General features: G+C 43.0%; 1 pseudogene; it reads right to left on the bottom strand.

Moving 5' to 3' along the window:
- Window positions 1–210: 210 nt before the first annotated feature.
- LOC107016620 overlaps window positions 211–15,330 on the bottom strand; it is a 71,172-nt pseudogene continuing 56,052 nt past the window's right edge.

The following is a 15,330-nucleotide window of genomic DNA, read 5'->3' as shown; positions in this document are numbered from 1 at the left end:
GTACCCCCTTAAGACATGTCCGAAAAAGCTCTCGATGACTTTTAAATTTGGTGGTGTTTAGGAACAAATTATCCTGTGAATTTTGCACTACTATTTTCCAAAATAAATGATCCTAGTGCTACGTCAGTTTGAAGTACATAATGTGAGTATCTTCTGCTGCCACCACTAGTGAGTCTACATAAACCAGAAACATAAGTACATAATAAAATCTTACCCTTTACCAGGAAGTGTAGGTGCTGCTGGTATCAGGAGGAATCTGCATGTTGGCTTGCAAAGGAAGCACCATTGAATTTTCATTAAGGAAGATTGTTAGGATTGCAGTTAGTTGATTTCCCCCCTGAATCCCCCATCCATTCTGCCCCTGGATAGCCTTGTTGATACCCAAATGTCTAAAAGTTCAAATAAAAGAATGTAAGAATGTCAACCAAAAAATCCATTACATCAATACAAGTAGATGCTTCTTTACATGCCCAGCATTCAGCCTCTTCTTGTCCCAATCACGAATAAGTTCATCAGATGCTAATCGCTTTGTTCCAAGAGCTTCATTGTGCGAGGGAAGACAGGAGAGATCACATTCGTTCAGTTATATGCACATATTACTGAACTAAAAGAAAGTATTTGCAGGTAAAAAGACATTTATCAAAGAGCAATAACATACACAATGAAATCCCACAAAGTGGGGTCTGGGTAAGGAAGAGTTTAGCAAACCTTGCCTCTATCTCGTGGAGGTAGAAGTTGCTTACGAAAGATCCTTGGTTCAGGTAAAGCAAATCGAAAACATAATGGAGAGGAGAAACAACAACAAAGGAAACAGAACAACTAATAGGAAACCAGTGGTGAGCATACAAGTAAGGAACAGTACCATCAGCAAAATAGTGAGATCACCTACCCAAGCATAATAAAAAGAAGATTATAACAGATACCAAAGCCAGAAAAATAGCAAGTCCAAGCAACATAACTTACGGTTTCCCTTTAATCTTCCCACTATGTTACAACAAAAAACAATAATTATTTTTAGATAATGATCCAGCTCAAAAACACATATCCAAATGTTCATATCAGTTTTTTCTTCCAACACAAGTAAAATTAATCGGAAGCCCTTGCTCAATGTATGTTATGTATCTATAGGTTCCAATGATTTGGCAGGAACGAAAATGATACTGGGAAAACTAGTCAGCTATAAAGTAGAAATAGTTAAAAGGAGCTCTGCAAGGACAGTGACAAGCGAGGGTTGCTGAAGTATAAGCACTCTCCACCTCCAACCCTGAGGTTGCGAGTTTGAGTAACCAAGGGAGCACAAAGTGGGGAGTAAGGTGGGAGTAACAACAAAAAATTAAAATAAGGACAGTGACTGCATAAGCATTCTGATATATATCATTCTTTTGCATAATGTAAAAGCTTGTGATCTATACTCATCAATTTAACGGAAAACCAATGAAAGATTTATGATGTGCAAACCTGTAGTAGGGGTACTGGCAAGAGAAGACGATGAAGATGGAGGTGCAGAAGCATTGCATTTTTTGCACTGCAATAGAAGATGTGCATCCACATGAAACCACCAGTTAAAAATGCTTTTTGATACATTGGAAGTATTTAATGTTCTATTTGACGATACCTGAGCTCGAGAAGAGTAGTTGTGAAAGCCAAAACTGTTGAGCCAGTCACCATTACGCATTTGGAACTGGAAGCAGTTGATTCATTTGGCTTTATTATGGAACTGCAGGAGTTTGTAGCAGTCTATACGGATCAGCAGGCTGGCTTTGGTAATGACCAGCCTCCCCTAGAGACCAGTTAGAGCTCAAGGGAAGTTGTTGGAGAGCTCCATGTCCTAAAAACCCAATTTTCAACATTGGTTCCATAACTCCCTGTGTCCTGGCAAAATAATTTGGATGAGATGGGAGAGATGCTCCAGGGATTGCAATTGCTGGCATTGGTGTTACCTCCTTTGGTTGTCCACATTTTTTGCACTTCTCTCTTGATGCATAATTGTTGTTCGTGCAACCTAATGGAGCATCCCCACACACACGCAGTACACATTGCATCCAGGAAGAGGAAACAAACCAAGAATACGCACGCCAACCCCGCCATCCAAGATGAAAACTAAAAGGAGAAAACATATAAACTCAACCTAGCTGAAATCAGGTTTCTCATAAAGTTTAACATAACAAATCAATCTCTCTTAAAATATGAATAATGCATAACAACCTCCACAATATTTAGTAAACAACAACATATGTACTGAAATCTCACAACTGAGGTCTGGGAAGGTACAATGTATGCAGAACATACCACCATAGGTAGATAGACTACTTTCGAAGACCTTGGCTCAAATGCAACAAATTCTGGTATAAAAAAGGAGACAATAAAGAAAATATAGGAAATAACAAGGAATCAATGCAAAGTTCTACTAGGATAGAATACTGATATACCGTGGTTTCACGGTATTATTAATACTTTTTCCTTAAGTTAGTGTGTCCAAAAGCCTTTTTGTGCTTATTTTTATATAAGTTTCTCTTTATTTGCAGGAAATCTGTCCATAGATAAAAGTGGAGATTTTTGAGCGAAGAAATGCAGAAGAGACCACCTACAGAGATTGTGACGGTCCGTCATGCTTGTGACGGTCCGTAGGTGGCAGTGTAGTGCAACTGCTGAAGGAAGATGGGGAAGTCTGACCAAGTGTGGGGTTACGGAGTCCATGACGGTCCGTCGTGTCTACGACGGGTCCGTCTTGCATGTTCGTCATGAAGTTCAGAGAAGTAATCCCAGTACCCATATTCAAGAGTTTAAGTGTTTTGGAACGAAGACCCTCGACGGACCGTCCTGTCTGTGACGATCCGTCATACTTGCCGTCGAGGGTAATGAAGAGAGCAGCAGAAGAAATTGCAATGGGACGACGGAGTCCACGATGGTCCGTCGTGACCACGACGATCCGTCGCGAGGTCCGTCGACCCAGCCGCGTTTTGACAGATTTCTAGCAAATAGAATCCTTGTTTAATTAGGTTTTTTATTTTCTATAAATAGTTTGAAAAACCTCGTTTTTGGGGTTAGACTCTAGACCATTGTTAGACTGGAGACCATTGTTAGACTTTTGAACATTGTTAGACGCTGGATTATTAGTTAGACTCTGTATTATTAGGTTATCTTGAGACTTTTATCATTGATTGTTGGTGACTTTTACTGATTAATCAAGCAAACTTTTGGATTTTACTCTTTCTCATTGAAGTAAGTACATGAATTCTTATATCATATATTTGAATATTGTGATTATGACTATGGGTAACTAAACTCCATAACNAGCGTGATGGACCGTCGTAGCCATGACGGTCCGTCCTGCAGGTTCGTCATGAAGATCAGAGAATTAGTCCCAGTACCCATATTCCAAGAGTGCAAGTGTTTTGGAAGGAGACCCTCGACGGACTATTGTGCCTGTGACGATCCGTCATACCTGCCGTCGAGGGTAATGAAGAGAGCAGTAGAAGAATTTGCAAAGTATGGGACGCCGTAGTCCATGACGGCCCGTCATGACCACGACGTCCCGTCGCGAGGTCCGTCGACCCAGCCGCATTTTGACAGATTACCAGCAAATAGAGTCCTTGTTTAATTAGGTTTTTATTTTTCATAAATAGTTCGAAAAACCTCATTTTTGAGGTTAGACTCTTAATCATTGTTAGACCCTTGAATATTGTGAGACTCTTCATTATTTTTTAGACTCTTTAAGAGATTATTTTGAGATTCTTGAATATTTTGAGACTTTTATCATTGATTGTTGGTGATTATTGCTGATTAATCAAGTGAACTTTCGGATTTTACTCTTTCTCACCGAAGTAAGTGCATGAATTTTTATATCACATATTTGAATATTGTAATTATGCCTATGGGTAACTAAACTCCATAACTAGTGTTGTGGGAACCATAGGCGAATAATGAGGTAAAACTTAACTAAAATAACAATTCTAGAATAGTGTCTTGCATGTATTGATAATTCTTTCGCTTAGAAGTCTTTTTAACGGATGGCCAACGTTAGAACTCGCCTTAATGCTACTTGCCGGACCAAGGAGGTAGATAATAGGAAAAGAATTATCAACATAGATTTAGTGTATACTATCTAATAGGCTAGTATTGATTGGTACGAGGTAATAACTTAGTCAAATATCGAATACGATGCTTAATATGAGGTAAAGATAAGGGTTAGGATAGCAACACACGTAGCCGGACCAAGGTGCGGAGTGACATTTTCTAGATGCCGGACCAAGGATTTAGAAATACATAACTTATCACTTTGCATGCAAGATACTAGGAAAGAATTGTTATAGTTAGAATTATCAAGTTAGGAACCTGTGGGGAACACGTAAACCCTAGTTACTTTTATTAATTGATTAAACTCCAACATTTGAAGCTGTTAGTTGTCTCCTTCAATTTCGCTAGTTATTTTCATTTATTTAGAAATAGAAAACCCCCCTTTTATCATTTTTGCTTTCCAAGGAAGTAATTGACTGAACAATAGTAGTAATAGATTGAAGTTAAGTCTAAACTATTTTCCTCGTGGGAACGATCCCAACCTCACTAGTTGGGTTATTTACTTGACACGACCACTTTACTTCTTATTTGAGAAGTAAATTTGAGCGTATCAAATTTTGGCGCCGCTGCCGGGGAAAGTAGCTTTTAGATTAATATAAACTTATTACTATAGTTTAGTTGATGTTTTCTTGATTTTACTTTGTTTTATTGTTTTTGATTCTTGCAGAACCATCTTCCTTGTATGCCAAATACACGGAGAGGAAGAGAACCCTTGTTTTCCCTACGATCATGAATTGTAGTGTACACTACGCACCGTGAATCGAAACATGGGAATCAATGATGATGATCCAAACTAGAACATCCCAGCTCCGGTTGATGTTCATGGTCAGTTGTTACCCGATGCTCCGGGTGAACACCAACAGAGGGGACAAAATCCCGCTCCACGGCCCCAAGAATACAAAAGAGGCTATGACAATATAGCAGACTCTGATGGGCCACTTGTCTTGCCCCCTTTACCACCAGGCCATACTTTTGTGGTAACTAATATCCTGATGCAAATGCCCACTGCCAGAGGTTTGTTTTCTGGGCTACCTTCTGAGGATCCACATGCCCATATAGCTAAGGTAAGGGCAGTGTGTAAAAGCTGTGTAGGGAGGCCTGACTTGGACTTGGATGTAATAGGGCTAAGAGTGTTTCCTCTCTCACTGATGGGAGAGGCTGCTATTTGGTTCACTGAGCTCCCATACAACTCAATTTTCACTTGGAACCAATTAAGGGATGTTTTCTTAGCACGCTATTACCGGTCTCCAAGAATTTAAACCACAAAGACAGAGTGAACAACTTTGTGGCACTACCAGGAGAGTCAGTTAGTTTGCTCAGAGTACGACCCACTAGAACAATCAGGTTCATGATCCCATGAATGAAAATAGTGGATCAGCTGCAGCAAGGGTCCGTGACTTTGTTGGGATTAATCCGCCTGAGTTCTTAGGAACGCAGATTAATGAAGTTCTTCAGAATTTCTTGGAAGAAATCAAGAAGATCTTTGAGGTGATGCAGGTTACTGGGAATTATCGGGTTGATTTGGTATCATACCAGCTGAAAGACGTGGCTCATATCTTGTACACTTAGTCGAAGAAGAATAGGGGTGCAAATGCAGCTTCTATTACTTGAGAGTGCTTCAGTGAGACTTTTCTCGACAGGTTTTTCCCAATAGAGTTAAGAGAAGCAAAGGCCCAATAATTCATGAACTTGAGGCAGGGAAACATGACACTCAAAGAGTATGGGCTGAAGTTTAACAAACTCTCCAGGTATGCTCCTCACATGGTTGCTGACTCCAGGGCTCAGATGAATAAGTTCTTGTATGGAGTATCAGATTTGGTTAAGACAGAGTGAAGAAATGCTATGTTGCTGGGAGATATGAACATCTCTAGGCTTATGACTTATGCTTACCAGGTTGAGGGTGATAAGCTTAGGGAACATGCTAAGGAAAATAAGAATGCTAGGACTGGGAACTATGACTATTCTTTGCAAAAATTGGGTTGTGGAAATCGCTCGCAGGGTCAACAGAAGTTTTCAGCTCTAGCCCTTTAATCAACTAGTGTTCCATCTTCCAAGAATAGGTATGACCAGAAGGGTAGAGAACCAGGCTCTAAGTCTTCGGGAAGTGTTTTAGGAACCAACACTTACCCCACTTGCCCTAAGTGTGGTAAGAACCATCCAAGCGTGTGTCTTGCAGGAAAAGAAGGATGTTTTGGATGTGGTCAGTCTGGTAACAGGTTGAGTAACTATCCTTCTAGACAGGGTCAAGGAGGTGGTTATGGTAGAGCTCAGTCTACAAATTCAGCAACACCAGCAAGTCTCCCAACTCAGCAGGGTAACTCATCTGGTACAGGTGGCGGTCAGCGCCAGAATAGACTTTATGCTCTTCATGCTCGCCAGGATCAGGAAGGCTCTCCTAATGTAGTCAGTGTTACGTTATGAGTCTTTGACCTTTATGTTTATGCATTTTTAGATCCAGGGGCTACTTCTTTTTTTGTAACTCCTTATATAACAGTTCAAGGTCGGAACTATGGTAACTATAACCGTGAGGGTCATTATGTCCGTGATGGAAGCTACAACCGCGACAACAACTTTAACAGGGGTAACTATGGTAATAGAAATGATAGGAATGGGCCCTATTTTCCTCCTCAAAATCGTGAAGTTACTTCTAAGGATGGTGGAGGTAGTATGGCGCGAGTTGAGGATATGCTGCATAAAATGATGAGGAGGTTCGATGCTAGTGATGAGCACAATAAAGAGTTTAGGAATGATTTAGCGGGTATTGGGCAAAAATTCGATACACATGCAATATCGATTAAGCAACTTGAGTTACAATTGGCCCAATTATCTGCGGCTGTGAACACACGGCAACCGGGCACTCTTCCTAGCAACACTGTCCAAAATCTGAAAAATGATGGACATTGTATGGCAATCACTACTCGTGGTGGTAAGCAAACCATTGACCCACCTATGCCGTCTAATGAGAAAAAGGTGACAAAAGATACTGATAAAGTGTTAGATGTTAATGATGAAGTAGAGGATAACACTGTAAAAGATGCTGAAGTGCCTAAAAAGGTAAGTCCCATACCTAGGCCACCACCCCCATTTCCTCAAAGATTAGTGAAAAAGACCGAGGATGGTAAATATCGGCGTTTTATAACAATGTTGAAGCAATTTTCTATCAATGTACCTTTGGTAGAAGCTTTAGAACAAATGCCCGGTTACGCCAAGTTTATGAAAGATTTGGTTACAAAGAAAAGATCGGTCACTTTTGAGGATGATGATAGAATGCAGCATTATAGTGCTATTGCTACAAGATCTCTGGTACAAAATAAAAAAGATCCGGGTGCGTTCACTCTTCTTTGTACAATCGGGCTATTACATTTTGTGAAAGCATTATGTGATCTGGGGGCAAGCATAAATCTCATGCCCCTCTCGATTTAGAAGAAGTTGGGTTTGGGTGATCCAAAGCCCACTGCGATGCAGCTACTGATGGCTGATCGAACAGTAAAAAGGCCTATAGGGATACTCCACGATGTGCTAGTAAAAGTGGAGTCGTTCATATTTCCTGCAGATTTTGTTATTCTTGATTGTGAAGTCGATTTTGAAGTGCCCATTATTCTTGGGAGGCCATTCCTTGGTACGGGACGAGCCTTAGTAGATATGGAAAAAGGGTAGATGAAATTTCGGTTTAACAATGAGGAAGCGACCTTTAACATTTGTAGGTCCATGAGGCAGAGTGGTGAGCTCCAATCGGTATCTTCTATATCCTACAACATTGGTGAGACATTTGAGACACAAACAGAAGAACGTCTAGGTGTAGAAGCATTAGCGGCACTGATAATGAATTTTGATAGTGACTGCATTGAAGAGTATTAGTCATTAGTCGCGACTCTTGATCGAGGTGATGTTCGGTTTAAACCGAAGAAATATGAGTTAGATATGAAGAATCGCAAGTCCCCACCCGCGAAACCATCTATAGAGGAGTCTCCAAAGTTAGAACTAAAAGCTCTCCCACCTCATCTCAGGTATGAATTCTTAGGAAATGGTGACACTTTGCTGGTAATCATTGCATCAGACCTGAATGAACAACAAGTTCAGAGTTTGGTGAAAGTGCTAAAAAGGTTCAAAAGAGCTATTGGGTGGACTATTGCGGACATTATTGGGATCCCTCCTGGTATTTGCTCCCATAAAATTCAACTCATGCCTGATCATAAGCCAAGTATTGAGCACCAAAGACGCTTAAATCCACCTATGCAAGAGGTCATGAAGAAGGAAATCATTAAGTGGTTGGATGCTGGAGTAATCTATCCGATCGCGATAGTAGTTGGGTATGCCCTGTTCCGTGTGTGCCTAAGAAAGGGGGAATGACTGTGGTCCCCAATGAAAAAAATGAACTTGTTCCAATGAGACTGGTTACTGGATGGAGGGTGTGTATGGATTACCGCAAGTTAAATGCATGGACTGAAAAAGATCACTTTCCTATGCCCTTCATGGATGTTGGATAGACTTGCCGGAAAAGGGTGGTACTGTTTTCTTGATGGATACTCGGGGTATAATCAGATTTCTATTGCACCAGAAGATCAAGAGAAAACCACTTTTACTTATCCATATGGGACCTTTGCATTCAAAAGAATGTCGTTTGGATTGTGCAATGCACCCGCCACATTTCAGAGATGTATGATGTCGATATTTTCCGACATGGTGGAAGATACTATAGAAGTTTTTATGGATGATTTTTTTGTGGTTGGTGATTCATTCGAGCGGTGTTTGAACAATTTATCTGAGTTCCTTAAGAGATGTGAAGACTGCAATTTAGTACTAAACTGGGAAAAATGTCATTTCATGGTTAAAGAAGGTATTGTTTTGGGTCATCGCATTTCAGAAAAGGGCATAGAAATTGATCGAGCTAAAGTCGAGGTAATAGAAAGACTTCCCCCACCGATCTCTCTGAAAGGTTTGAGAAGCTTTTTTGGGCATGCAGTTTTTTACCGGAGATTCATCAAAGACTTTTCAAATATTGCACATCCATTGTGCAAACTGCTAGAGAAAGATTGTAAGTTTTGTTTTGATGAATCCTGTCATAAAGCATTCGGCGAGCTAAAAGAAAAATTGGTGTCTGCACCTATCATTATTTATCCGGATTGGAACAGTCCATTTGAGGTGATGTGCGATGCTAGTGGGGTTGCTCTTGGTGTAGTATTGGGACAAAGAAAGCACAAAATCCTTCACCCCATTTACTATGCTAGTAATGCCCTAAATGAAGCTCAGAAGAACTACACAGTGATTGAGCAAGAACTCCTTGCAGAAGTCTTTGCTTTTGAAAAATTTCGCTCCTATTTGCTAGGTACTAGAGTTATAGTGCATACTGACCACTCAGCATTGAGATATTTGATGGCAAAGAAGGATGCGAAACTTAGGTTGATTCGTTGGGTATTACTGCTACAAGAATTTGACTTTGAAGTGATGGATAGAAAAGGAACTGAAAATCAAGTTGCTGATCATTTGTCCCGTCTAGAGGATGAATCTATGAGAGAGTTACGGGATAAGACTGACATTGATGATACTTTCCCCGATGAGCATGTATTGGCTGTTTCACAAGACTTGATTCCATGGTTCGCAGATTTTGCGAACTATCTGGCTAGTGATATTGTTCCATCGGACTTGTCCTTGCATCAAAGAAAAAAGTTCATGTACGATGTGAAGAAGTTCTTTTGGGATGAACCATACTTATATAGGAGTTGTGCCGACGGGCTTATTCGGCGATGTGTGCCAGAATGTGAGATGTTGAGTATGTTGGAAGCATGCAATTCCTCACCCGTTGGTGGACATCACAGCGGTATCCGAACCACTTATAAGATATTACAATGTGGTTACTATTGTCCAACTCTTCATCAAGATGCTCATGAGTTTGCTAAAGCATGTGATAGATGCCAACAAGATGGTGGCATTTCAAGAAAGCAAGAGCTCCTTCTAAACCCTATTATTGTGATTGAGTTATTTGATGTTTGGGGTATTGACTTTATGGGCCCTTTTGCGAGTTCTCATGGAATTTAGTACATTCTAGTAGCGGTTAATTATGTATCTAAATGGGTCGAAGCCATCGCCCTCGCTAACAATGAAGGGAAGAGTGTCACTGCATTCTTAAAAAAAAATATATTCTCTCGTTTTGGCACCCCAAGGGCAATTATTAGTGATGGGGGGTCCCACTTCTGCAACAGATTGTTCAAGGGGTTATTGGAGAAATATGGGGTTCGCCATAATGTGGCCACTCCTTACCACCCTCAAACTAGTGGGCAAGTTGAAGTGTCGAATCGGGAGATCAAACAGATATTGTCAAAAACAGTGAACGCTAGTAGAACGGATTGGTCAAGGAGGCTTGATGATGCTCTTTGGGCCTACCGGATAGCGTATAAGACTCCCATAGGTATGTCCCCATACCAACTTGTATACGGGAAAGCTTGTCATCTTCCAGTTGAGTTAGAGCATAAAGCCATGTAGGCTATGAAGAAGTTGAAAATTGATTGGAGCGAAGCTGTAGAACAACATTTAACTGGGTTGAATGAAATCGATGAATTTCGCTTGAAAGCTTATGAAAGCTCAGCCTCTACAAAGAAAGGATAAAGAAGTACCATGACAAAAAAATTGAAAAACGAGAGTTTATGGTCGGGGATTTGGTGCTTTTATTCAATTCTAGGCTGCGCTTGTTTCCGGGTAAGCTCAAGTCCAAATGGACTGGTCCTTACTTGGTTACCCAACTATTCCCTCATGGAGAAGTTGAGTTGGAAACTAAGGAGGGTGAACGGTTCAAGGTGAATGGAAAACGCATAAAAATCTATTTAGGGCATGCTAAATCGGCGAATGAAGTGATCGAGGCATACCATCTTGACGAAGTCTGAGTAATCAAGTGCCCTCAGTCGTGCCGCGATGTTAAATCAGGCGCTTGTTGGGAGGCAACCCAATACTTATAGTTTCCTTTCTAGTAATATTAGCATTTTCTACTAATGGGTTTTATATTTGCAGGCACATCACCAGGAAATTCTGCAGAAAATCACTCTGCAGCACTCACTGACGGATACAGCGACGGACCGTTGTGCATGTGACGGACCGTCGCATGAATCCGCGTTCCAGGTATGTCTTTCTATTCTTTTCAAACTAGGGCACACGCGACGGACCAACGATGGATCGTCACAACTGAGATGGATCGTCGTTGGGGACTCGCCGCGAAATTAATGAAGCGTACCCGACCTGACCTGGCTGGGGGTTTTTAAAAAAATTCAACATTTAAAACCCCCACCCCTTAATTTCACCCCATTCCTTCCCTCTCTCTCTCATTTCCCTCCCTTTCCAAATTCCAAAGATCATGATCCCTCTCTTACAACCGATCATTTTCTCCAAACTCCCCAATTCCTAAAATTCACTATCTACTAGTTGGAGTCTACTGCTCTGGGTCTCTACTTGATCACCAAGTACCTTTCTCTCTTGTTTTTCCTCAAATTTTCAGGTATGTGTCTCTAATTTCTACTCATTTATATTGCATTGTTGTTTATCAATTAATATTAGCCTAGTTCTTGTTCATTCTTTATCAAATTTTGTCTTACCTAGGTTAAAAATCCTCCAAAATTGCCGTGTTAAAACCCTAGAAATAGATGCTTTAGCATTGCTAGTTTACTAGGTATTTGGGTTAGACAAATGTAGGTTAAAACACTACCAATTCGATTTGGGTCATAGGGGATGAATAGGGAATCCCCAGTTCTGTCACTTAGTTACAGAACGAGACTCCGATGACGGACCATCGTACCCACGACGGACCGTCATTGGGTCCGTTCCAACAGCCCTAACACCCCAGTGTCCAATTTTTTCCAAGTGTCCTCCAACGGACACATGCGACGGACTGTCATCCCTACGACGGGCCATCCTGCACAACCGTTCTGGTTGTCAGAGACCCTTTTCCTAAGGGTCTCTCTCTATTTTTCTAAGTGTCCTCAAACGGACAACTACGACGGACCGTCATACCCACGACGGTCCGTCCTGCATGACTGTCATGACGGTCAGAGACCCCTCTCCTAAGGGTCTTCATATTTTTTTCAAGTTTCCTCTGACAGACAGGTACGACGGACCGTCGTACCTGTGACGGTCCGTCCTGCATATACCGTCATACTTGTCAGAGACTCTCCTTCAGGGTTCTCCATATAAACATAGTCTAAGTAAGACACGACGGACCCCATGACGGTCCGTCGTACTCACGACGAGCCGTCACCTGGTCCGTTGTGTTTCACTATTACTATAGCAAGGTCATTTTATTTTAATTTTTTTTGTTTATTTTTTGTGGTTTTGCTTGTCTTGTTTACTCCTTGTAGTACTAATATTGATCCTTTACAGGTACTATCTATTATGGCACCAAAACAAGATCGAGTCTACGCACGCGGGCGATCGAAGTCTGTCGCCCCGTCTTCCCGCCTGGTCAAAGGCTCTGATGATGAGCGTGACCCCGAGTACTTGCCCCCCCAGGCACTTCCACCCCATCCCGTGCTGCACATGCTGCCAGAGCCACACCCAAAAAGGTGGCATCTGGCGTAGTCACTGCCTCCCATTCTGATGAGGAGCGCACACTGACCAACACACCTTTTGGGTCAGCCACTAATGTAGAAGGAGCGTCGGTCTCCTCGGAGGAAGCCTCCGGATCTGTTGAGGTTCCCGCACCCGCCACCGCTGCAGAGTCGGCCTCGTCTGATGAGGCTGACAGTTCGAAATCCACACCCGGTTCACCAGCTCGTGCTCTCACCCCGGTTACTGACCAGCCCAACCGGTGGTGTATCGACGGGCAGTTTTAAGTCTATTCCGATGCAAAGTTCCTGCATGACAAAGGAGTTATGACTCGGACACTTATATTGGAGCGGCGGGTCCTTACGGGAAGTCTCCCGATGATGCCTGAGATCCACAATCTCTTCACCAGACATCAACTGGAGTGAACAGCACGTCCGTTGGGACGTTATAGTGAAGAGCTGGTCCGAGAGTTCTACGCATCCTACGTAGCGACTCTCCGATCACAGATTGATAGGCGGGCTGCCCCCGCCAAACAGGCCCCATAGGAGCAGGTCCGAGTACGTGGCGTTCAGTTGATATCTCCCTGCCTGCCATCCGCCGGTTTCTATACGGCGAGAATGTTGATGCTAATCGGACCCCTCTCACTGTCGAGATTGACTACTGTTGGCAGATTATTAAAGATGGCCAATTCCGGCGTGAGCCATCGCTGAGAGAGACCACCAAGAGGTGGATGGCCCTGAACTTTTCCGTATATGGAGAGGGTGCCGACTAGGTGACCGAGCCGAAGGGGGACATCAAGAAGGCAAACCTGACTTTCACGATGAAGTTTTTGTGGTTAATTGTCCGCCACTGCCTTTCCCCCACAGCCACTGATAATATCGTCACATGGGATCGAGCAGTACTGATGGCGGCGATGATAGACGGTTTTGAGGTGGATTTTGCGTGGCTTCTACAGGCGGTCATGCACGAGAGGGCTTTTAAGGTCACAACTACTTACCCTTTCCCGTGCATGATATTTTCTCTATGCAGGTCTGCCGGTGTGCCTATATGGAACGTTGATCAGCTCAAAACCCCGCTGGGCACAGTTGATATCAGCCTCATCAGGGATCAGGCCTATGAGTTGGATCCACGCAGAGGGCCCCGTCCAGAGTTGCCTCCTCTTTGTGACAATCTGGCTGAGACGGTAGCATAGGCCCGCACGGCTACGCAGGCGGCTTCCACTAACACTACCCCGGTCGAGTCTATCCCGGGTAGTAGCAGTGCCCCGAGCTCCTCTCGCTCAGCCCCTTTCTTCGCTCTGGTCCCGCTTGCTAGGGTCCAGAAATTAGAGGCACAGATTGCCACACTTCTGCATAACATCCAACCTTGGATGCAGAAGTCTATTGCTGAGACAGAATAGCGCTTGGAGCGGAGAATGGTCCAGCACACAGAGTGGAAGATCGCTGAGGTTCATCAGCGCTTGGACGCTTTTGAGTTGCGGGTGTTAGCCCGTACAGCCCCTCCGGTGGATGTGTCGACCCTTCAGGCTGCAGTCGATAGTCTTCGCGCAGATATTGATATGATCTTAGAGGCTAGGGTACCTGAGTCTGAGGCCCCTTCTGCAGAGCCTGCTGAAGACACAGTGATGGCGGCCCTATTCGCCACATCAGAGAGTCCACCACCTCCCCCTCGAGAGCATGCCAAGAGGCGTAGGGGGCGAGAGGAGGATGAGGCGCGAGCACGAAAGAAGGATCGCCGTGAGATGGAGGCTGCGAGGAGATCCTCGCTTGTTGAGGAGGAGGCGCGTCAGATGAGAGCAGGAGAGTTATCTGTTGGGGCGTCTGGCTCCAGAACTGTGGATATAGCGGGAGGCACTGCTGATAGTGCTGTTGATGCTGAGGACACCACTGAGGGTGTCCAGATTACAGAGGTAGTGGGTTCCAGGGAACCGGACCCACCAGCTTGCTGATCGTCGGTGCTTTGCGCCCCAGATTTGCTTCACCTACCACTCCTGTATTTAATTTTTTTTATGAATTGGGGACAATTGCATGTCTTTTTGTTGGGGGTGGGGTAAATGGAAAGTTAGTGCTAGGGTAAAATCTAAGTAGCCCAATTCACTATCCTTTTTTTGGGTTTTCTTGCCTGTGTTCTTTTTCCCCAAAAGACTGATTATTTTTTCTGTTGAACCGTCATGTCTATATCTTGTGTACATAGTTTAATTCTGGAGCATGATGGCTAAAATGATATCCTGATAAAATGGAAAATGATGCATGACTAGGCATAGTAATTGATAAATGTGTGGCTCTAAGCATGACATAGAGGTACACCACTGCATGACCCTAAGTCTAAAATTCGAACTAGGTGTCTGATAATCTGGTAGAGTAATGAGATGTCCAGTGAGTGTGCGGAAGATTTGAATAGTCCACTATTTGCACTGAGCTAGAACTCTCCTGGTTAGTCCTGCTAAAAGTAAGCTGTAATAGACAACTATGAAAGGATCATAGGCCCTTATTCAATATAGCCCATAGTTAGCTTAAATAAAAGAAAACCAAATGAAATTTATCCTTCTTTTATCCAAATGATATTTTCTGAGAAAAATGTGTTGGCCCTGGTCCCTCCTTGGACATGTGCACCTCAGCTTATCCAAAAGCATAAGTTGAGGGTGGCTAATGCAGTAAACAACCATTTTTATGGCTCTGACCCAACTTTGGGTATTGTGTACTTTGACTCATGGCAAAGCCATGAGTT

Source organism: Solanum pennellii, chromosome 4 (assembly GCF_001406875.1).
Source record: "Solanum pennellii chromosome 4, SPENNV200".
NCBI lineage: Eukaryota > Viridiplantae > Streptophyta > Magnoliopsida > Solanales > Solanaceae > Solanum > Solanum pennellii.
Note: the sequence above shows the minus strand (reverse complement) of the source record. Positions and strands in the feature narration are given on the sequence as shown.